General features: G+C 42.3%; 1 long non-coding RNA gene across 2 annotated transcripts; it reads right to left on the bottom strand.

Moving 5' to 3' along the window:
• Nucleotides 1-3,655: 3,655 nt before the first annotated feature.
• Nucleotides 3,656-10,584, bottom strand: LOC147359424 (uncharacterized). Of its 2 annotated transcripts, XR_015140800.1 has the most exons (3): nucleotides 10,398-10,584; nucleotides 5,868-5,922; nucleotides 3,656-3,781 (listed from the first exon to the last, which is right to left on the bottom strand). It is a non-coding gene; the product is annotated as an uncharacterized LOC147359424 (long non-coding RNA). The 2 variants fall into 2 exon arrangements; XR_015140801.1 differs by lacking the exons at nucleotides 3,656-3,781; nucleotides 5,868-5,922 and adding an exon at nucleotides 8,789-8,979.
• Between the last annotated feature and the right edge of the window lie 810 nt (nucleotides 10,585-11,394).

An 11,394-nucleotide genomic window follows, 5' to 3' on the forward strand; every position in this document is an offset into this window, starting at 1 on the left:
AAGCTCCAGGAGTTGGTGATGGACAGGGAAGCCTGGCATGCTGCAGTCCATGGAGTTACAAAGAGTTGGACATGACTGAGCAACTGAACTGAACTAAACTGAAAGTTTTGAAGACTCTAAAGAAAAATAGCAAAATGACCACAGTTCCGAAGGCTTTGACTCACATTAACAAGAGTGGAATGAAAAGTATTGATTCCTTTTTTGGTACAAAACATTTTTTAAAAAATTGGAAAGATTTGAATCTTTGAAAATGAAATTGAGCAAGAAAGAAAAAAAGGGTATTTAATCACAAGGTATATTGAAGTAGCAGAGCAAGTAACAATTAACAGTGGGACTTCGTTACCATCTCTAGGCCTACAGGAGTGAAGCGAGTACAGATACTGGAACGTGAAGCCACTAAGCTGTAGGAACACATCCCTTGACAGGGCCATAGCCTTCAGTAGAGATAGCCAACCTGAGAGGATCCTACATAAAGAGACTGGGAAATAACCTAATCTCTGATCTCCTGACTACACTCCCATCTTGAAGCCAGAGGGGAAGAGAGCTGGATGGAGTCCATTTAGTCAGCTGGTGGAGAGAAGGAAAGAGATCTAGGGGCAAGTGGAAGAAAACTAACAGGACTTGGTCTCCTTCTTCATCTCTGTTGGTGTCTTTCTGGACAGGGTCTCAACTCAACACCCTTACAGCTTTCAATCTGTGGGAAGAAAGCTTCTTGCACAAGTTTTCCAGAAGCCCAGAATTTAGTCTTATTAGCCTGCTTGTTGGAGAAGGTGATGGCACCCCACTCCAGTACTCTTGCCTGGAAAATCCCATGGATGGAGGAGCCTGGTAGGCTGAAGTTCATGGGGTCACTAAGAGTCAGACACGAATGAGCGACTTCACTTTGACTTTTCACTATCATGCATTGAAGAAGGAAATGGCAACCCACTCCAGTGTTCTTGCCTGGAGAATCCCAGGGACGGGGGAGTCTAGTGGACTGCCGTCTATGGGGTCACACAGAGTCAGACACAACTGAAGCGACTTAGCAGCAGCAGCAGCAGCAGCCTGCTTGTATCACCCAATTCATATCTAATTCAATCACTGTGGCCAAAGGACAGCTGAGCAGGTCATGATCACCTGAAAACCCCTAGAGCTGTGAGAGTGGGATCAATCCCATAGAAACACATAGTATCCAATGGGAGAGCATAGTTCCCCAAAGGAAAATTCAGATGTTGTTAACAGAAGAAGGGGGAATACAGTCAGGTGAGAACAGCCGATGAGCGCTACAATACCCGGATGATTCATAGGCCAGCCCTTGGTAAAAATGTAATGACTAATTGTATTGATTGGATGCAGTATGTTTTGAGAACAATTCGTTGCAGATAGTCAGAGGTCAGTAAACATTTGCAAAAATCTGTTGGTCTATAAATGTTCATAACCTATGCGTGCATGCTAAATTGCTCAGTTGTGTCTGACTCTTTGCGACCCCATGGACTGTAGCCCGCCAGGCTCCTCTGTCTGTGGGATTCTCTAGGCAAGAATACTGGAGTTGAGTTGCCATTTTCTCCTCCAGGGGATCTTCTAATCCAGGGATCAAACCTACATCTCTTATGTCTCATGCATTGGCAGGCGGGTTCTTTACCCTGAGTGCCACCTAGGAAGCCCCTCATAACCTATGGACAGAATTACTTTGCAAATGACTAGGGAACATTTCTGAATCCAGAGGATGTTTTTTCCACTTCCAGTCTCTATAGCCATCCTTATATGAATATTCTTGTTTGTAGAAATCTGTATTTACACCCCAAACACTGCCTCTATTCAGTGATCTGAATTATTTTGTAAACACTGTTTATTTCTTTTCATTAGACCACAGTCTTGAGAATTTCTGGCTTGTTTACATACATCATCAAAGTACTTTTTTAAAGACTCATTTAGCAAAAGATCATCATGAAAGAGGCAGTAAACTAAGATTAGTGAATAGTTTAAATTTAACTGTTAATGAAGCTTCTTTGTTTCTGCCCATTAAAGATGACTGTCAGTGTTGCTAAGAGCTATTTATTAAGCTGATAAAAAGTAAATAAAGTCAAGCTGCCTTTATCTGATCTCAAAGGTGAGCTTGTAAAATTAATTCTTCTGATGTTTGCTTGTCATTCAAGCATAACTTTTCTTCTATCCACACCCACTGATTTTCTTGTTCAGCTCCAGTAAACTTTTGGCAGTAGTTCTGTCAATGGCTCTTGGGATAAGAAACCCTGCCAGTAGGGTCTAAGCAACATTTTGCAGGGAGGGAAAGCAGGAATCCAGATTGCTCTGACACTGAAAATCAAAGAATTTTCAAAATATAAGAATCACTATTTTTAGAGTTTTAATGCCACTGAAAGTTTCATATAGGGCAACTTTCCCTTTTATGTCCCTTTATTCTAGACAGCAATGATTTTAGTGATTCAGTCCATAAATATTTATGCAATGGACAAGAGAAGCAAGGACCCCACTTTAATTGAACAATCTCCTGTAGAGGATCCCCAAATACTTTGCCCACCTGATGCAAAGAGTCGACTCATTGGAAAAGACCCTGATGCTGGGAAAGACTGAGGGCAGGAGGAGAAGAGGGCAACAGAGGATGAGATGGTTGGATGGCATCACTGACTTGATGGATATGAGTTTGAGCAAGCTCCAGGAGTTGGTGATGGACAGGGAAGCCTGGCGTGCTGAAGTCCATGGGGTCACAAAAAGTCGGACACAACTTAATGACCGAATGAATACATGGATGATGGGTTTGCCATGGGGTCTACAGATAAATTCGTGCAGGGTGTTGCACCCACTGCCCAATTATTCTTGCACAGGACACACCAGGGAGAGTAGGAGAGAAAGCCTAAAGTTATGAAGCAACCAACTTTCCATCACCTGTACCAACAAAGGCAAACAACAATATGAAGAAGAGCTCCTCAAACTTCACACATTCAATTTTGGAATACATGACACTCAGCAAGAGAGGGAGATTTAACTTCTTATCTCTTTCATAGACATTTCATCTGTCTAAATCCCTGCCTCTTTAAGCCTTTCTGACCATTCCAGATCAGAGTGATCTTATCATCCCCTTTCTCTCAAAACCTGTGGTGCTCAGACCTGACTATATACTCTCTCTCACAGTATGTATCTGATTTTTAGGTGTCCCTCTATGCTCCTTCATGGCAAGGGCCAAATTGAATGCTTTTTTACATCCCCTATGGCCTAAATTCTGGGGTAATCACAGGCTAAAATAACAGAAATGCTTTGCTCAGGTTAATATTAAACTAAGTTTGCATTCTCAGTCCATAAACCACTCAGTAATTAGAGGGTCATTTGTACAGAAGCAGCCTTAAATGTAACAGCAATGAAAAAGATCTTGTCTGGTGGCTGGAGGAAGTAGAGCAACCTAATAAAAATCTAATGAATTGAGTCCAACCTAACCCAAAGAACATTAAAGCTGAAACAGTTGGTACAAAAACCTTTCGGTCCACATTTCACAGAAAGGAAACCAGAGTCCTTAGAGGCTGTGGCTTGCTCAAGGTTACCTTGAATTAGTAATAGAAGCCAGACCAGTAACTACAGTTCTAGACCAAGTTATTGGGTGAAGAGTCAAGTTAGGAGTTGGTTAGATTCAACTTTGTGTTTTCCAAGTCATCATAACAGCAACCATTTTTCAAACTCTTTTTATTGTTCCTGAAACTGTATCAGATCCTTCTTAGATAGTAGTAACACATTACTTCATTTAATCTTCACAACCCATCTGAAGGAGACACTGGATCAGCCAGAGTTCCTCCTGAGGAACAAAACCAGAAGGAGACAGATATCAAGAAATATGTTTATTAGAGAAATGCAAATCAAAACAATGAGATATCACCTTACACCTGTCAGAATGGCTATCATCAAAAAGTATACACATAACAAATGTTGGTGAGCATATGGAGAAAAGGGAACCCTAGTACACTGCTGGTGGGCATGTTGATTGATGCAGCCACTGCGGAAAACATTGTGAAGTTTCCTCAAAAAACTAAAACTAGAGCTACCATATGATCCATCAATTCCATTCCTGGGTATATATATCCAAAGAAAATGAAAACACTCATTTGAAAAGACACATGTACCCCAGTGTTCAGAGCAACATTATTTTCAGTAGCCAAAATAAGGAAGCAACTCAAATGACCATGAACAAATGAATGGATAAAGATGCGTGCGTGCGTGCACGCACACACACACACACAATGGAATATTACTCAGCCATAAAAAAGAATGAATTTCTGCCATTTTTACCAATGTGGATTGACCCAAAGAATATTACATTTAGTAAAATAAGTCAGAGAAAGATAAATACAGTATGATATCACTTACATGTAAAATCTAAAAAATAATGCAAATGAATGTACACGCAAAATAGACTCACAGAGAATAAGCTAGTGGTTACCAGTGGAGAGAAAGAAGGGGGCGGGACAAATTAGAGGTATGGGGCTAAGAGATACCAACTGCAGTGTATAAAATAGATAAGCAGTAAGGATATATTGTTTGGCACAGGGAATTATAGCCATTATCTTGTAAAACATTTTAATGGAGTAGAATCTATAAAAATACTGAGCCATTATGCAGTACACCTGAAACTATACTTCAGTTTTGAAAAGAGATTTGTTGCAATTGGTTTACATGATTTGGGGAGCTGACTAGGAGAATCCAAAATCCATAGGGAAGCGTAGCCTGGGGTTTGGGGACAGATCAAAACTGCTGTCCACAAGTAGACTTTCTTCTTCCAGGAAGCCTCAGCCTTACTCTTTTATTTTTTAAATTTTATTTTTATTATTTTTTAACACTAAAAACATTTTGTATTGGAGTATAGCTGATTAACAATGTTGTAATAGTTTCAGGTGAACAGGGAAGGGACTCAGCCATGCATATACACGTATCCATTCTCCCCCAAACTCCCTTCCCATCCAGGCTGCACACAACATTGAGCAGAGTTCCCTGTGCTATACAGTAGGTCTTTGCTGGTTATCCATTTTAAATATAGCAGTGTGTACATGACCATCCCGAAGTCCCTAACTGTCCCTTCCCCCCAGCAACTGTAAGTTCATTTTCTAAGTCTCTGAGTCTCTTTTTGTTCTGTAAATTCATTTGTATCATTTCTTTTTAGATTCCACATATAAGGAATGTCATATGATATTTCTCCTTCTCTGTCTGACTTATTTCTCTCAGTATGACACTCTCTGGGGCCACCCATATTGCTCCAAATGGCATTATTTCACTCTTTTTAATGGCCTCAGCCCTACTTTTAAGACCCTTCAATACCTTCTGGGGGTGTGTCTAATTCACCACCATGACCCTCTCCTGCTCTGACTCCTGTCTGCTGGAAGTTTGGCTCACTTTCTTAGCCAGACAAAAGAGGACACATCGGTTGATTCTGGCTCTTGGCTCTGCTATGTTTTCCCTACCTCAGCTGAATTCAGATCTCTTTGCTAAAAAAAGTATTTCTGCCTTCATGAAATAATTGTAAGAAATGGTCTTGTGTGTGGACACTCTGTGAGCATATTCCCCCAAAGTTACTGTCCTACTGTTTCCTAGAATATTGAAGGTTTTCCACAAGGGCAAGAGGATTGGACCTGCTGGAATTCTTTTGTCTCCCATGACTTGAGTAGGGCAAAAAGCGAGTTGATTACCACTTTCGTGTTTTCATGATAAGAGCAGTCACAATGCCAGGTCCAAAAACCAAGTGGCACCCCTTGATGTTACAGTTGATCTGTCCAAACTTTAAGCCAACCATTTTAGAAGACCTTCATGGCTTTGACATGAATGGCACCAAGTGAAAACATTACTTTTTCCATTGGAAAGTCACAACTGCATGTTTTTTCTATACTACCCACCTGGCATCCTTAAATACATCTCATGATAGCATCTCTGCACCTCATCCAGGGGCAGCTGGAAAAAAAAAATAGACTCTAAATCTTAAAGATCCTAGGCATCTCCATCGTGTGGTCCCACACACTTGAGCCCTTTGTGGTTATCTTGTCTGCATCCCATTCTCACTGTTCAAACCTCTCACTATGTCCCTCTACCCAGCTCCAGCCTCTTCACCTTACTCTCAGCAGGTGCCCGTGCCAACTCCCTTGCAGAGAACTTGAAGGTCATAAGACAGAAACTCCTTCAACATCCTGGCTGATCACCCCCTGCTTTCCCACTAAAACCTTCCTATATCTGACTTTCCTTTCTTCCTTCTCCCACTCTCAGAAGTAGGAGTATCCCTTCTTCTTCTCTTGTTCCAGGTGAATCCCTCCATCTATTCTCACCCACTTCCCTTCTCTATCATTTCCTTTCTGGAATTGTAGACCTTTTTTCATAATATCTTACCCGATAGCCTATAAAGAGGTCCAAGGCTTGCCCATCAGGAAGGAAGAGAGGGAAGGAGAGAGGAAGAGGAAAAAGAAGGAGGAGGGGACAAACTCCTCTAGCTGTTGCTCCACCTCCTGTCCTCAGACAGCTGTCCTCATGTCTCCAGTTTCTCATCTTTCCCTATCTATGAACACACTGCAGTTTGCCTTTTGCCTCCATCAATTTACTAAAGATGCTTTTGCTAAGGTTGCCAGTGACCTCCCAATTGCCAAATCCAATGGATGTTTTCCAATCCGTATCAAACTTGCCAACTCCCTTGCAGAGAACTTGAAGGTCATCAGACAGAAACTCCCTCAACATCCTGGCTGATCACCCCCTGTTTTCCCATGTCCCATGATTATGGGACACCTGGCACTGTCTCCTTAAAAAAAAATGCTTTCTAATCTTTAGGACAGCACACAGCCCTGGTTCTCTTCCACCTCCTGAAAGCTTCTCACCAGAACCCTTCATTGACTTTCTCCTTCCATCTGCTCCCCAGGCTCTATCCTGACTCTTGTTTTCTTCTCACTTTGTACTCTTCCAACTCTTCCAGCGATGTCCAGGCCTTACCAGGACCTTTAATGACTCCTTCCTCCCAGTGGCAGAGATAATTAGAACTTATCTGCAACAATTCCCTACAGCCCAGGGAATTTCTCTAGGCAACACCTTTCACCCACCACTTAGAACTTTCTTCTCTTGTTTGGTTTCCATCCCACTCCCTGGAATAGGATCCCTGTGCTCTGTGCTCATGCAAAGCCTCTCTGAATGCATGACTTATTTAGATGATCAGCCTGGCTTTTAGGTCTACTATAACAAGAACAGAATTATTAATGCATGAATCCTTCCAACCTTTCACCTCCTTCTGTCCTCTAAAAGGATCCTGACTTTGCAAGTTTCATTTCTTCTCCTCCCTCACCCCCCAGAGAAACCTCCTCTGCCTTACCAGACTCATCTTTGGGGAATTGGTGATGTAGAATAAGGAGGAAGTGGGAGGGAGATAGGAACAGGAGATGCAGGAACTGGGGTTGGGGAAGGCTTTTCAGGATGTGTATGAAGGTTGGAGGAGTTTGTGATGAGAGAGAGACATAAATGGAAAAGAGACGGGGATTTTAAGAGGTACTACTGTGGTCTGTGTTCATTCAAAATATTACAGAAATGAAAGTGAATAACTTGAATAGTTTGGATAGTACTTTTGGGTTTGGGCAGATTTTCCTTGATGGCAGTTTTGCTCTAAAGATGGGCTTCAGGGTTTCCCAAGTATACCACTCCTCTCCACAAGCCTCCACACTGAAGCACCGACACCCCCTGGACACCACCCCACAGCTCAGATGTCCTCATTTTCCCTTGAGGCCAACCTGGGTGGAAGGAAAGATCCAAGTGCTCATGTGGTCTTACATATGAGGCTCCGGGTTCCAGACCTGAATTCTCAAGTCAGTTCTCTCTTCTGAGCCCCAGACCAATACATTAAACTGTTTATAAAACATTTCATCTAACATTCACAGAACTCTCACAGTCACCTTGTCCCAAAGTTGCCTCTTTGTCTTTATCATCTCTTCCTCTTAATGTTGCTCCTCTGAAGTCCCTCAGAAAGACATCAACCTCAAGTGAGTCACCTGATACAGAGACGTGGGTGTCATCCTTTCTTTGCTAAGACCTCTCCTCTAGATGGTTACCAGCCCTCTCCTGATTCTTAAATGTATCAACACACCGAGCCACTTGATGCTTCTGAAACTCTTGAAGTTTCTAAGTTTTTCACATTATGCCATGGAGCGTTCTCTTGGGTTTGCCTTCAGCATCTATTTCCTACCTCCACTCTTCTGTTAAACATTAGATGATTCTTAAACTTCATCTCTTTTTTAAAGCTCCCCTTGATTGCCCGACATGGATTGATCATTTTTTCCTTTATACTACCTTGAACTTACTGGTATAAAGGCAGATATCACAATGTATTGCAATTATTTTACTTATTCAACTATCTCTGCTCCTAGACAATGACATTCTTGAGGGAAAACACTGTATCTTATTACTGAATCTCTGTCACCCAGCGTGGCATCTGGTTTCTGGTAATAGCTCCATAGATAAACACTTATAATTCCACAAATGAATTAGCAATTATTTTATGAGGTAGTCAGGAATTCAAATTAAAGATAGAAAAGATAGGCTTCATGAAGTTAAATAGTTTGCCCAAAAAGCTGCAAACTGAGGAACAGAGTTTGATCTTGGCCCATTACTACAAAGCCCTTAACTTTTTTTTTTTAAACAATAATCACGCTATGTCTTAGCTGTGGTCAAAGCCCTTCTTATACTTTAGGAAATTTTCTCTGCTGATAGTGATCATGTTTGTCCCTTTATGGTGACTTTTCTTGAAGGGCATTTTCTTGGAGGTAACCCAGGGACACAAGAAGAACTTCAACCATTCTGTTTTCATTGAACATTTTTAATCTCACTTCTGAAGTTTTCCTCAGAAATTCAATTTTACAGCCATTTCTTCTGCATTTATTTCACAAATTCCAGGTGGTGGTATTGCTGGAAAGTAGGCTGGAGTTGGGATGCCACAGCTCTGCCCGCTGTCACTCACAGAACGATGGCCCTCAGTACCAAGGGCACCTGAAGTAGAGGCAGGTACGAGAGTTCATTTTGAAGACAATTAAAGGATGCAATATTGCTAGTTTTTTGCAGGGGAGCATTTATGTTCAATAAATCCATAGGACCTTCCTATGGATTTCTCAGAAGTCAAGTCAAACAATCACTGATGCCAGTGAATATTCTTTTGGGTTCATTTCTGTAACTGCTGCCTACAGCAATGTAGCACGTGATGTCTGACATACTATCTCAGGGAAGAACAAAGAAGCATTTGGAAGTGCATACTATTTAAAAAAAAAAAAACAAACAGTTGGCTCTCTCCAATTGGAGGATATTCTGTTTCATTATGGTTATAGCTTTGTTTGCTCATCCACAGTATCTCTTTTATTTCATCTGATAAGAATGTGAGGGTAATAGATCATTTCGAGTCATTTAAAATACTCTACCACTTTCCTACGTTGTTCAGGGCATCTGAGTTCTTTATAAGTGGAACACAGGAGAGTAGTGGCACCGATCAGAGTCACTGCGGAATTTTAAAATAGGCATCCTCCCTTTCCTCCAAGGCGTCTTCCAAAACTTCCATTGCCATATAGGCATTACTGTTTCCAATACTCAAGGACATGGGTGAAAGTATACACTTTATCAGTGTAAATTTATTGAACTATTGATATTTAGGGGAAAGAGACAGCAGCTCACTTGCAGATGGAGTAATAGGGAGAAACGTAATGGAGATTCTAGTTTGTTCTACTGTCTTTCTCTAAGGACTTTCTCAGCATCCAGCACTGTGCTGCATGTTAGGAAAACAGAGACTGAACTACCAAGCCTGGTCTCCACTCCTAAAACACTTCTGGAGGAGTAGGCAGTCGTGGAAGCTGCACACTACTGGTGAGGGCCACGGGGGTACAAGCATGGAAACCCAGGAGTGCACAGAGGGGCACCTGCTGTAGAATGGGGGTGAAGGAAGAATCCCCGAAGGGGGCACCTGGGCTGGATCTTGAGGACAAATAGGAGATGGGCCAAGAAGAATATTAAAGGCAGAGAAGGAGATCTGCCTTTGATAAATGAAAGAGAGATGACAAGGCTCCTTCAGGAAACTGTGAACATTTCAGAATGATGAAGTAGAACTTTGAAGGCTGAGAGTCTGGAGGGCTAGTCCCGTGAAGTCTGTGGTAAGGGGTGGGGAGCAGATCAGGTGGGACAAAGGTATGAGCCCCAAAAGAGGGGGAGGGGTCCATGAGACAGCCTCCACAGCTTCCTGTCCAGCTACAGTTGAGCCGGATGTCCCTGGTGGTCACAGCCTTTTTCTAGAAATGCCCACTTCCTGGAAACAGCCCTGAGTCATTGGCTCCGAGTTCACAGAGCTTGTTCCTCAGAGCTCAGGGATGCTAGGAGGCAGAGAAATGAGCCCCCTCTCACCTCCCCCCATCCCAGGAAACACTTACCAGGAGCCTCTTGCTCCCAAATGGGAACAGGCTTCCTAAGAAGTCATGCACTGCAGGTCTCTGCTCTGTCATCAGCAGTTGAACAGCAGTGTTGTCCCAAGCTGTGGAAGACCAGCTGCCTGCACCGCTGCATGACCACGTACCCACAGGGCAGGGACCGAGTACAGAGTCTCTCCCAGCCCGTTGCTTCTGATAATTGCTTAGGAAACCCTCACAAGCATATTAACTCTTTTGAACTATTGTTTAATGGTGATTGATTGATGCTCAATAAATATTTACAAATAATAATTATAATCAGTCTCTATGGTAAGGGGAAAACAAAAGCAAAGGACAAGAGAAAAAAAATGAAGGTGCAGAAAGAATGTGGAAGAAGTAATCATTCATATTAACCCGTTGTTGTTGTTTAATCGCTGAGTCATCCAACTCTTTGTGACCCCAGGGACTATAGCCCACTAGGCTCCTCTGTTCATGGGATTTTCCCAGCAAGAATTCTGGAGTGAGTTGTCATTTCCACCTCTGAGGGATCTTTCTGACCCAGGGATTGAACTCACAGCTCCTGCATTGGCAGGCGGATTCTTTACCACTGAGCCACCTGGAAAGCCCTATTAACTCATTGAATGCTTACTAAATCACAAGTCATTGTCATAACACTTCCGTATATTATCTCACTTAATATTTACAATGATCTACGATATACATTGATTCTCTCTCCTTAAAAAGTGAAAAGACCAAAGCTCAGAGAAGTTGAGTAACTTTCCTAAGGCCAGGGAAGTGGTTTTCTGACTCCAGAGCAGGGATCTTGTTTGTTAAATCCAGCTTCTTGTGAGAGAGGGACAGGCTTGGGGGTTTCCTGGTAAAGCGGTAGTCACAGTTCAGACTTGAGTAAAAACAGCGGGAGAATCTGCCTGCTGTTTCAGTAACCAAAGAATAAAGTTTAAATCTTGCTTATGTATAGTCCTAACACACAGGATGCATGCATGTGTGCATGCTAAGTCGC

The sequence above is a fragment of the Bos grunniens genome, chromosome 14 (genome assembly GCF_055505025.1).
Source record: "Bos grunniens cultivar Pamir isolate PY7600 chromosome 14, Bosgru_T2T1.0, whole genome shotgun sequence".
NCBI lineage: Eukaryota > Metazoa > Chordata > Mammalia > Artiodactyla > Bovidae > Bos > Bos grunniens.